The sequence below is a fragment of the Furipterus horrens genome, unplaced genomic scaffold, assembly GCF_987537825.1.
Source record: "Furipterus horrens unplaced genomic scaffold, mFurHor1.1.pri manual_scaffold_3, whole genome shotgun sequence".
Classification (NCBI taxonomy): domain Eukaryota; kingdom Metazoa; phylum Chordata; class Mammalia; order Chiroptera; family Furipteridae; genus Furipterus; species Furipterus horrens.
This window is the reverse complement of record NW_028327173.1, coordinates 175580374-175592502: the sequence shown is the minus strand read 5'-3', so window position 1 is coordinate 175592502 and position 12129 is coordinate 175580374. Positions and strand designations below refer to the sequence as shown.

The following is a 12129-nucleotide window of genomic DNA, read 5'->3' as shown; positions in this document are numbered from 1 at the left end:
GCACTATTCATGATAGCCAAGACATGGAAACAACCAAAGTGTCTGTTGATGGATAAATGGGTAAAGAAGATGTCACACATACTCACACATACGGGACTATAGAGTAAATCTTAAGTGTTCTCATCACACAAAAAAGGTAACTATATAAGGTGATGGACATTTCCTTATAAAAAGGATCCATTTATAAGGGAGTTTAAGATAGTTTGTTAGGGTACAAACCTGCTATCTTCTCAGATCGCTGACTATCTGAATACCCACAAAGATTCAATCCCTGTCTCTGCTTATTGGGTCTGGTAGATGACAGGCAGCACAGACATCAGCTTTTCCAGTTTCATATTCTGGGGACTTGGCAGGACAGACTTTGCGACTCTTTGGCGCTGAAGGTACGACCCACCTTGACTCCAGGAGACCATAAGCAGTCCCACCTCTGTGCCTCAGGAGGACTGCAGGCAATGAAGATGGCATCTGAGCCATTGTGCTCCAGGGTGAGACATTGACCACCGCCCAGGACACAGATGAAGACCACCGCCCAGGACACAGATGAGAGAATGCTGCAGCTTTTATCTGATTAACTCTTTTCCTGAATACCAAACTCCTCACCTACACTTTTCTTCTCCTTATTAAAAGGGCCCATTTATAATGGAATTTAAGACTCTGTTAGGATACAAATCTGCCATCTTCTCAGATCACTGACCATCTGAATAAAGTGCCCATAAAGAATCAAAAATAAATAAAGAGATAGATGTGTTAACTAAGTTTACTGTGGTAATAATTTCACTATATATGTATAACAAAAAAGTAAAATTAGATTATAATAATAGCTAATATTCACTGAGCGCTTATTTATGTGTCTTGTACTGTGCCTAGTGCTATATATATATTAGGTGGACACATATTTTTATCCTCATTTTATTTTTTAAATTTTATTTATTAATTTTTAGAGAGAGGTGAAGGGAGGGAAAAAGAGAAGGGGAGAAACATTGATGTGCAAGAGAAACATTGATCGGTTGCCTTTTGAACACCCCCAACTGGGGGCCTGGCCTTCAACCCAAGCATGTGTCCTGACCAGGAATCAAACTGATGACCTTTCGGTTTGTGAGACGATGTCCAACGCACTGAGCCACACTAGTCAGGGCTATCCCTGTTGTAAAGATGAGAAAACTGAGGCATAGAGAATTAGATATGACAAGATCACAACACAAATCAAGTTGAGAGTGTGTCAGGGTCTGGAAATTAGTGTTTGAAATTGGGATATTTGTTATTCAACAGATTGAGGCAAAGAACAAAACAGGGAGGAAGGAAGGGAGGGAAGAAGGAAGGAAGGAAGGAAGGAAATAGGAGGGAAGTGAAGGGAAGGAGAGGGGAGGGAAAAGAAAGAAAAAAAACTGCCACCAACAACAGGCCACCAAATTTGATAGGTTTAAAAATTGGACAGGGTCATGAAAAAATGGAAAAAATAATTGACTGCAAAATGAAATTCTCTCTGAGAGGACAGGGGAGTTGTTCTTTCATTTCTGAGGGCCAGTTCCATATCTCACACTGGGATTCTGTGTCTAACTGGTAGCATAGGTGAGAAAGCCTCTGTATCTGCTTGACCTGTGTCTGGGAGCTCCTGGATTTTGGCTAGAGGAGGAAGGGATTGGGTGCTAGAGAATGGAGTAAAGACAACGGACTATGAAGGGGCTGTCAGAACCAATCTCAGCCCAGCCTCTGCTGCTAGATTGGCGCTCCAGGGAGAGAAGAATTGGCTGTGTTTGTGAGAGTTTTAAGAGAAGCTACATTGAGGTCCAAGTGACAATAGACAGTCCTCAGGTGCAAGGCAGCCATTATTCCCCTTTCTGCACCCACCCCAGGGCGGTGCTGACTCTTTGCCAATGTCCTGAGACAGACATTAAAGTCCTCACTGAGAGAATCACTGGCAGATAGATCATGGGCATTTCCCAAGGGGCGGGCACAGGTGCTACAGCTGACCTGGGCTATCACCTTGTTTTTGTGAGCATGAGAAGGATCCGCTTAGGCCATGGGGCAAGGGATCACACTGAGCAGAGGAGGAGCTAGGAGAGGGACCCTGCTCATGCAAGAATAGAACTATGGGAAGCCTATAAATAACTTCAGGGGACAAAGGAGGCCAGGCTAGAAATGACCAACTGGTGGCTGTGATATAGTGTGGTGATACACGTGTTCTGTTTTGGGCAATGACTTCACTCAGTAAATCAAAATGGAGAATTGGGAATGTGGCCTTGTGGTGTAATCTCACTGATACAATATGATTGAAGGGTGGAAATTAATTAGAAAACAAATTATATTTTACTAGAAAAAATATATTTAAATATATAGATGTATATCTAATAATCCATCTATCTATATGTAAGTAAAAAATGAGACATATTAATATTTTTTTAATGTATGGTTCATAATGGGCTGCAGTGTTCCTATGAACCTACAAATTATATAAGGTGACCCAAGCAGCCTTATCATGTTGGCTCCTTGGGGTTCTATGATGTCAGAGAATAATGAGAATGTGGTATATAAAGTTGTGTTCCTATTAAGAAAAGCAAAGGAGGCAAACATGTAAATTTAGACCTTTCTTCTTATGACCCTCCTTCTCACTCGCCCCTTCCTGGCCACAAGGCCCCCCTAGCTGGTCTTTTTTGCACACAAGACTCACTCCCCACTCACATCCTTTCACAAGCTGTTGCCTGTACCTGGAATTCTCTTCTCACATTATCTATATACAAGGTCTGTCCGGAATAAGTCTGGCCATTGTTAATATAACGAGAATGGTTTGTATGACATCGATGAAGCCTGGCACCAAGGAGAGTGGACTGGAATGCGCATGCATGAACAATGATGACTTCACTGTACTAGGCAGTGGGGGTGGTAGACGCAGTTGAATGAGCATGAGTACTGTGTGCCTGTTGCAAGTAGAGCAGCAGTGAATCTGCATCAAATTTTGCATTAAGCTTGAACATTCCTCCACAGAAACTATTTGGATAACTCAGAAGGCTGCAGCTATGGGCAACTGGTGATTGACAGCTTCATCACCACAACACACCTGCTCATGCATCATGTCTCTTGCAGAGTTTTTGGCAAAGCATCAAATCGCCCAACTGACTCAGTCCCCCCAACAGCCCAGGTTTGGCACCCTGAGCCTTCTGGCTTTTCCCAAAACTAAAATCACCTTTGAAAGGGAAGAGATTTCAAATCCTCGATAAGATTCAGGAAAATACAATGGGGCAGCTGATGGCAATTCCAGCAAAGGATTTTGCAGTGTTTTGAACAGTGGGAGAGACAATGGGAGGACTGTGTGAGGTCCCTAGGGGCCTACTTTGAAGGGGACCGAGGCATCATTGTCCCATGTATAATGTTTCTTGTATCTTCATTAATAACTGTCTCTATTTTGCATAGTGCATGGCTGGATAATTTCTGGACAGACCTTGCCATATTCTCTCATCTTCTTCAAGTCTTTGCTCAAATGCCACCTTCTCTGTGAATGTACTATATTACCATCCTGTTTAAAATTGCAGGTCCAACCTTCCCTAGTTCCTCATGCTGCTGATCCATAGCATTGATCAATTTCCAGCATGCTATAGACTTTATTTATTTCTTATGTCTACTATTTATTGTTAGTTCCCTTGCCTTTCTCCTACTCCACTCTCTGACCACAGAGTTCTTTGCTGTGTTATTTTCCGATGCATCCAAGTAGTACATGGTAGGCATTCAACATTTGCTAAATGAATAAATTCATACAGTATGAGAACTGGAGAAAAATCCTGTGGCTGTTTGATTTTACAGTTTTCAATACTTTTCTTTCTAGTTAACTATTTCATGCTCGTTAAAAATTATTTCAAAATTTAAGAGTAAAGAATTCAATAAATGGGTTATTATGTTTGTAAAATACAGAAAAAATACATTTTATAATTTTTTATTTATTGATTGATTTTTAGAGAGAGGAAGGGAGAGAGAGAATGAAACATCTATTTGTTGTTCCATTCATTTATGCACTCATTGGGTGCTTTCTGCATGTGCCCTGACCAGGGAATCAAACTCGCAACCTTGGTGTATCAGGACAACATTCTAACCAACTGAACTACAAGGTCAGGGTCAAAGAAAAAATTTTAATGTCTATTGTCCAGGGAACTGACTCAAGATTGACCACTTATTTTGGATAAATAGAACTAGTCTCAAAGCGAATTTATTATGAAGCAATTCGTCGTCGGCAGCCGTCCGTCTCGAGAGACGATGGTGTAGCTTCTCAAGAGTCTATCTGCACCGCCGAGAATGGCTGTGCAGTCCGACTCGGGAGTGACATCGTATCTGTCTCCTCCCGTGTTGAATCGACATCTTGCGATGACGCTGAAGCTACAGAGCCTGGGCAGGGTGATATGGAGGGTCTGCTGTTGCCCATGCAGCAGACCCCCCCTCTCTTCGCAGCTGAAGGGTCCAAGGGAAAGACGGAGTCAATACAGCTTGGCTTCAGGTGCGCCGCAGGAGTTGCCGGTGTTGACTACAACGTCAAACCGCCTTAGGGACTCCGGCTCCGGATTTTCTGTCAGGGTTTACTCCCTTAGCCTTTCCCCTGAAGAGGTATGCCGCAAGGCAGCGGAGGTTTTTTGGAGTCAGAGTTTTCCTTCTCTGATGTGCCCTGACTGGAAGATCGAACCAGCGACACTTAGCTCGCAGGCCGACGCTCAATCCACTGAGCTAAACCAGCCAGGGCAATATGAAGCAATTACCAGCCACCTATTTAATATGTTTTGCATAGGAAATTTAAATTATGTCTATTCTCCTTCTAACTTTGTCAGTTCTTTCTGTTGGAAGAAACAGATAAGTATTATCGTCTAACTTTTACTGTCAGGGAAAGTGATTTACTTATCCAAGCTCATCATCCATATCTAGAAACAGAAGCCAGAAATCCTGACTTTTACAACTTGTCTAGAAAAACACTGAGCAAAGAATCCTTGCAGGGACTGGCTTATGTAAGCCAGGTATAATTTGATTCCTAAATAATTCCTGTGCTCCCTAAAATAACCAAATAATTAACAAACTGTGGGAAAATAAATTCTCTCACCCAGTCTTCATCATAGGGGAAATGCGCACATGAAGGACTCACTTGATGCGGTTGAGACGGTGTCTGGGAACGCTCTGGGATACATTTGAAAGTGCCTCACTGGCTGGTACTATTCTTGCATCATTGTCCCCTCTGGGCTTGCACATAGAAGTCACTGTGTGTGTGGCTGGGGACTAATTGTGAACATAACTTCTTTTCTGAAGAGGAAATCTGACAATCAATTTACTTGACTGGATCATCCACAATAAATGACTAACCTATGGGTGTTTTAAAAGGACTGACCCACAGGCATGGCCTTTGCTCTTACAAAAATGCTGTAAATCTTAAGGCTTTGAGTCATGGGGCCACATAGGCAGGCGTGGTAGCACTCCCCTCAGAGGATTAGCTGCTGGTAAGTAAGAAAAAGGGATAGCCAATGGGCTGTTATGAAGACCAGGGGTGAGTCACCCGCTTACTGGTAATCTTTGGTGATCTCAGGGATAGATAAAGCTCACGCTCTTATTTGCTTATACCAGGGCTCACTTATACCTAATAATGTGGTCAGACATCTTTTTGTCTTCACTCCCTTCCTTGCACATTCCCATGTACCCTCTGTTGCCAACTTCATGCCCCTTAAAGCTAACAGAATTTTGCTGTGATCAGGGTATGCGTGGGAATTTAAATTTGTACCTGTGCAGTAAATGGCTCATTAGTACCCAACCCAAAGCCTATGTAAACTCTTCCAAGATAAGTGTAAAAAGTAACCTAATAAAAATGATAACAATATTATGGAGTAAATTTTATGTATGGGTCACTGTGCTATTTAAAGTAAAGGACAAGCCCAGTATCAGCCCTCGAACAATAGGTTGGCTGATTCCTAATAATATAGAGATTTGGGGACCCTGTTAAAAATCCAGGACTCTAGGAGAGGCATCTCTTCAGGATGGGGAGGAGGAAGTTCGAGGACCCGGTGGCATGCCAGAAGGTCCAGAGGGCATCTGATAAGGACAACTTGAGTTAGAGAGAGCCAGAAGCGAGTAGGAAATGAAGATGAGAGCAAAGAGAGGGTTTTCAAGGCTGAGTAAAAAGAGAAAGAAAAAATAAAGTGAAGGAGTGAGAAGAGCCCATTTTAAAATAGGAAAATAGAATTGAAAATGAAGGATAGAGAGAGAGTGAAACTAGGGGAAGTAGAGTGAACCTGGAACAAGAGATGAGAAACTACCCAGAAGCTAGCACAACAGGGCCAGATAAGGAAAGAACATCTCTTATGATGTATAAACAAAAATAACCTATTGATAGAAAGTCTTATGGATAGCAGAATACAGAAACAGTCAGAACAAGGAAAACAAGCAAATTTTTCCAGTTTTCACATTTGGATCCTGGGGAACTGGTGGCAATTCTGTGTCCACAGAGTGTTGACGCTCCAGGTAACAAGGGAGAAGTTGAGTAGGCATTGGGACATTTGGTCTGATGCCAACAACTAGATTCTGAGTTGGAAACATGTGGCACATGGGGCTGGTAGACTGGGGGACTGAAGGGGATGCTGGGTGTCGTGGGGACACAATTTATGCTTTGAAGACAGAACCATTTCCGAATCCAGACAAAAAGACTGGGCCTGTCTGCTGATTCTATTTCCAGTTATCTGCACATGTGCTCTTCATTTCACAGGTGTCCTGGGGGAGGAAGGGTCCTAACATATGCCTCAACCATCTCACGCAGCCCACCCCTTCCAGCTCATCAAATAAACAGGTTCGTCAAAACCTGGTCAACCAATGAAATGGGGTTGGGGTCGGTGACATGCCAGATGCTGGTTTGCAAGGTTCCCTGCCATACTGCCACTAGAGCTTCTGAGAGGTGCTTAGAAGGGAGACCCTTCCCTGCTCTTGGATGGGGAAGCCAGAGCACCAGGGAGTAAAGAGTCTCCCTGATGCCACAACAGGTGGAAAGGTCCTTTTCAGTCCTGCCTCAGCCCATCCTGGTCTGTCTCCCAAGTCTGCCCCCAGGCCTGCCTCCTGCACTAGCTACCACCAAAACCCATATTTCAACCACAGCCACGTCTCTGCATCCACAGAGCTTCTGGCATACTCACCAGACCTGCCACAGTGGCTGCCAGTACTATTGACTGAACCCGGATCCAAGGGCTGTGCTCTCAACCACTATGTAAACTGCCTCTTTGGGAAAACATAAAACAAGGGAAAGAGATAGAGTGTATTACTTTGTGAGGGCTGCTGTAACGAAGTACCGCAGAATGGGGGGCTTAAAGAACAGAAGTTTATCTTCGCCCAGTTCTGGAGGCTGGAAGTTTGAGATCAATGTGTTGGTCTGGCTGATCTTTTCCAAGGCCTCTCTCCTTGGCTTGCAGATGGCTGTCTTCTTTTGTATCCTCACGTGGTCTTTTCTCTCTACATGTCTTTGTCCAGCTCTTCCCTTCCTATAAGAATACCAGTCATATTGGATTAGGACCCATTCTAAGGACCTAATTTTAACTTAATTACCTCTTTAAAGACCTTATCTCCAAATACAGTCGCAGTCTGAGATACTGGGCATTGGGACTTCAACACATGGATTTTGGAGTGACGCAATTCAGTCCATAACAGACAGAGAATGTGAAGAGGAGGGAGAGGGTGGTTTTTATTTTAGCTAGTGTGTCAGGCTACAGTTCTCCAAGGAGTTGATACCCAAATAATGAGAAGAGGGCCGCCGTTTAAAGGTCTCGGGAAAGAGAAAACAACAAGAACAACACTGAGAGTGGCAACAGAGACAAATGACAGAGTAGACATCTGTTGGATATTTTTCCTGCCCACGTACCTCAGAATTTCCCTCTGTGCCACCCTCACCCGGGGCAGCTTCTGGCAGCTTCATGACCTCTCAGCCCAGCTGGAGTTGATAAGAGCTGGAGCTCTTGAAATAAGCTGAACATTTGGATTATTTCACCTGGGAGCTTGGATTTGGGCCCCTGAGAAACCATCAGTTGGCTTATGTGGCTGTGGGAACCATGGGAAATGTTCTGCCCCATGAAGTGATGAGCAGAGAAAGCTGACCTGTGGAGCTGAATTTGGTCACGTGCAAGCAGGAAGCCTTCACACAGAAAGTGGGCCCTCACCGGGCCTCAGTGACGTCCCTGTGGCTTGTGGAAGGCTGGGTCTCTGTCTGTGCTGCTCCAGACTTGGGCCACAGAGAACCGGCATTCAGTGTTGTTGCCGTAGCTACTGCTATTTGACTCATGTTTCAGAATTTCCCTGCTGAATCCATACTGCCCACCCACGGCTCAGGGGCCTGAGAGACACCTTGCTCCCGGGAAGGCTTTATGGGAACTTTGCATTGGGCTACACTGGCTCTGCTAAGCTGCCTGTCCACTGTTGGCTTGCTCAGATCCACGATTTTCTGGTCTTCACCCCTGACAAATCCTCCTGAGTCTGGCCTCCACTTGGCTGCATTCTCCAGGACTGTCATTCTGCTTCCTACCTAACTCTCTGCAGATTCTATCTTCTTTCCCCTCCCTTAAAATCACACTCTCCACTCTCCAAACACATGGGCTTACTTCATATGGATTTCCCCCAGCATTGTACTAAAACTGGAGCAGTCAAAAATATTCTCTGGGTACGTCTTCTCCAACCTGGCAGTTTGTTAGTTTAGGAAAAGCAGAGAGGAAGAGGTCAGCTGGAAAACCCCTCTGCTGCTAGGTATTGATAAGCACCTCTTGTCTCTGCCTCTGTGGAGCCTCAGTGCTCTCTGCAAACAGACCTGTGGGCACCCAGCACTGTGGCAGGTGGCGTGGAACAGGACTGACAGGTTCCGGCTCAGTGAGCCACCCAGATCTGCATATCAGCAACGTGCTGTGCATATTTTCAATACATCTGGTACTTAGCAACTATAAATGTCTAGGGGATCTGGTTTGTGCAGAAAATAGAAGAACTTGGAGGGAGATTTCCCCCCTTTCTCTAATTTGAAGGGCAGGCCATGTGCTCTGAATCTACAAGAACAGAACCAAGATCATAAACCTTGCAGAGAAGCTAAGAGGTATGTTGTTATGCTTGGCTGTTTTCTATAAACTGTGGAGTCTATTGCCCACAAAAGCATAATCTAAGTCACACCCAGAGCAAAAAATGGTAGGTATTTTTCAGAAAAGGGTTAATACCTTAAAATATTTTTTTCAATCTTCATTCTAGGAAATTTTTTTTTCCATTGCTTTTAGAGAGAAAGGGGAAAGAGAAACATTGATGTGAGAGAGAAACATCAATTGGTTGCCTCCCATGTGTGCCCTGGCTGGGGATTGAACCTGTAATCTAGGTATGTGCCTTCACCAGAATTGAACCAACAACCTTTCTGGTACAGAATGATGCTCCAACCAACTGAACCACACCAGCCAGAGAAAGGGCTAATTCTTTTTATTCCAACTTGTAAGTCAAAGCCCTCCAAGTCCTTTGTTATTGTTACTATAATAGTTGCAATGATATTCTGCATCACAGGACTGTCAGGCCTCATGCCCACAGGTCATGATGAAAGGTCAAGGGACTTATAATCAAATAGCAAGCTTCTGGTTTTTTGTTTTAAGTCTAGCATAAAATTGGTGGAGCTGGAATTAGGTCAGTAAAAGTGCAGTGCACCTTTATAGAGATGCGAATGAGCATGATAACATTTAAGTTAATTAAAGCACTTCCTGGGGGCTAACAAAAATTGAGAGCTGGGTAATTGATTCCTAGTAATATACCGCTGAAAGATCAAGAGAAAATTTACCTGCTACTGGAATAGTATTCCAGGAGATAAACTATTATTTATTATTTATTATCTACACCATGTAACCCTGGCTGGTTTGGCTCAGTGGATAGAGCGTCGGCCTGCGAGCTAAGTGTCGCTGGTTCGATCTTCCAGTCAGGGCACATCAGAGAAGGAAAACTCTGACTCCAAAAAACCTCCGCTGCCTTGCGGCATACCTCTTCAGGGGAAAGGCTAAGGGAGTAAACCCCGACAGAAAATCCGGAGCCGGAGTCCCTAAGGCGGTTTGACGTTGTAGTCAACACCGGCAACTCCTGCGGCGCACCTGAAGCCAAGCTGTATTGACTCCGTCTTTCCCTTGGGCCCTTCAGCTGCGAAGAGAGGGGGGGTCTGCTGCATGGGCAACAGCAGACCCTCCCTATCACCCTGCCCAGGCTCTGTAGCTTCAGCTTCACTGGAGAGGACACTCCAGCGTCATCGCAAGATGTCGATTCAACATGAGAGGAGACAGATACCGTGTCACTCCCGAGTCGGACTGCACAACCATTCTCGGCGGTGCAGATAGACTCTTAAGAAGCTACACCATCGTCTCTCGAGACGGACGGCTGCCGACTGGCACCATGTAAAAGTGGAAGATATAAAACTAAGTAAGACATGTTCCGATCCTCAAGGAGCCGCCAACTATTGGGCCAGACAGTGACGTAGAGTACTAATTGCAGTACAATGTGATAAGTGCTGGAGCAGAAGGGTGTGCTGCATGCTATGGGAGGATAGAGCAAGGAACAAGGTATTCTTCCTGCGAGTGGGGAACAGTGAGGCAGGGCAGTGGAAACAGCCTGACTGAAGTTAGTTGGGGGTAAGCATGCCAGGGATGGTAGCAATTAGGAGCGACCATTTACATTGTGTTTATTACATGCCAGGAGCTCTCCTAGGCATTTTTTCAAATCCTTTACTTCATTTAATCCTCACAAGAACTCTATGAGCTGATAGAATTATTTTCCTCATTTTGCTGATGAAGAAACTGAGGCATAGAGACTTCAGTAACTTGATTTGGGCCACCCAAGTACCAAGTGGCAAAACTGCGATTTGAAACTAGACACCGGAGGATTCAAGCCCATGGTGTGAACCACGATGCTTTACTGCCTGATCTGGGAGCACGTGGGGCACATGGCGTATGGGTAGGTGTGTGTAGTCAGGTTCGAAATGGCCTTTCCTGACATGTGCTTTATCCCAGTATGAGGGAGCTTTTCAAAGCAGAAGTGATTAGTTTTATCTTTGCTTTAGAGGATAAAGCAAGGACTGGATGAATGAAGAATTGGAGAAGAGAGACTGAAAGGAGATCACCCACAGGAGGTTATTGTATACTCTCAGAGAATACTGAAAACAATGGCAATGGGAACAGAAGGGCTGAGCTTTTGTTCACTGGGAAAGGTTTAGAGCTGGATGGCAAATATTGGCATGTGTACCACCACGCAAAGCAGAACAGATACCTGATCACAATACTTTTTTTTTGGTTAGGCCAGGTGCTGACTCAGAATCCTTCCCAACACTGTGCTGCAGGCAGCCACTACTACTCCATCAGAGGCAGTACATTAGATAAAACCTATTTGCTCTGCCTGGTTGGGATAGATATTTTAGAGGCAGATGCAAACAGGACTCAAGGGCAGACAGAATGCCTGAAAGAGGGGAAAAGTGTGGTCACAGCCCACTGGGAGACTGGGAGACTTCTGACTTGGATGCCTGAATGGAAAGTGATGTTATTGATTGTGACAGAGAACAGAGAACGAATGGGAGGAAATTTATGAGTTTTGTTTTGTCTCTCCTCAGACCTGAAATCCAACAGGGCATCCAAGAGTACAGATTAGATTAAAATGTGGATGTGAGCTCAGGAGACTCCACTGAAGCTATGATTACAGAGAGCGTCACTGAAGCCTGGAACATGAATGCCATCTCTGGGAATGGAGAGAAGGCAGAGAAGGCTGAGGATGGAGTCTTGGGCGCACCTTTCTAGGGCGGTGAGAGAAGAAAGAGAAGAGCGCCCTCTGATAAGGAAAGAGGATTAGCAGGTGGAGGTAGTCATGGCTGTTCGATCCCTCGGAGACTGACAGCAACAATGAAGGCTGCAATGAGGATTCGGTAATGGGGAGATCCTCGTTGCCAATGTGGAAGGAGCATTTTCAGTAGTGTGGTATGGGTGGGGACCAACTTACATGGTTTCATGGTTGAAAAGAAGGGGGAGAATCTAAAACTATTCTTACAAGAGGTTTGGAGGCAGGATTAAGGGAAAGAAAGCAGAGCACTTTGCTGACACGGAGAAAAGGTCAGGTGACCAGGAGGAGATTGAACTTGGAGAGGGGAAGCAG

General features: G+C 44.7%; 1 long non-coding RNA gene across 1 annotated transcript; it reads left to right on the top strand.

Moving 5' to 3' along the window:
- The first annotated feature begins 8973 nt into the window (after positions 1–8973).
- Positions 8974–11652, top strand: LOC150016796 (uncharacterized). Its single transcript, XR_016510067.1, has 3 exons — positions 8974–9070; positions 9246–9340; positions 11594–11652. It is a non-coding gene; the product is annotated as an uncharacterized LOC150016796 (long non-coding RNA).
- Positions 11653–12129: the final 477 nt, after the last annotated feature.